Genomic DNA, 316 nt, shown 5'->3' on the forward strand with positions numbered 1-316 from the left:
CAACAATTATTCCTCAGCGATTCCAGATGCCAAGCTATCAATCCTTTCTAATCAAGCTGCATAAGGAAAAGAACGGCATTACGAAGGTTGAATCTAAAGTCCCTTTAAGAGATTCCACTCCCTTATATCTTTTCAAAAGTGGATTCCGATGTTCCTCTCCCTCTCCCCCCCCCCCCTTTCATCCCGGGGAAATTTTTCGATTCGGTTCAACTTCCTTCTCGCATTTTTCGGACTCGATTTAAACGCGTTGAATTATGATTATTAATCAAGTTATTAATCAAGGTATTTATCAAACTTTCATGTTGGTTTTGGTTGT

The sequence above is a fragment of the Penaeus monodon genome, chromosome 34 (assembly GCF_015228065.2).
Source record: "Penaeus monodon isolate SGIC_2016 chromosome 34, NSTDA_Pmon_1, whole genome shotgun sequence".
NCBI lineage: Eukaryota > Metazoa > Arthropoda > Malacostraca > Decapoda > Penaeidae > Penaeus > Penaeus monodon.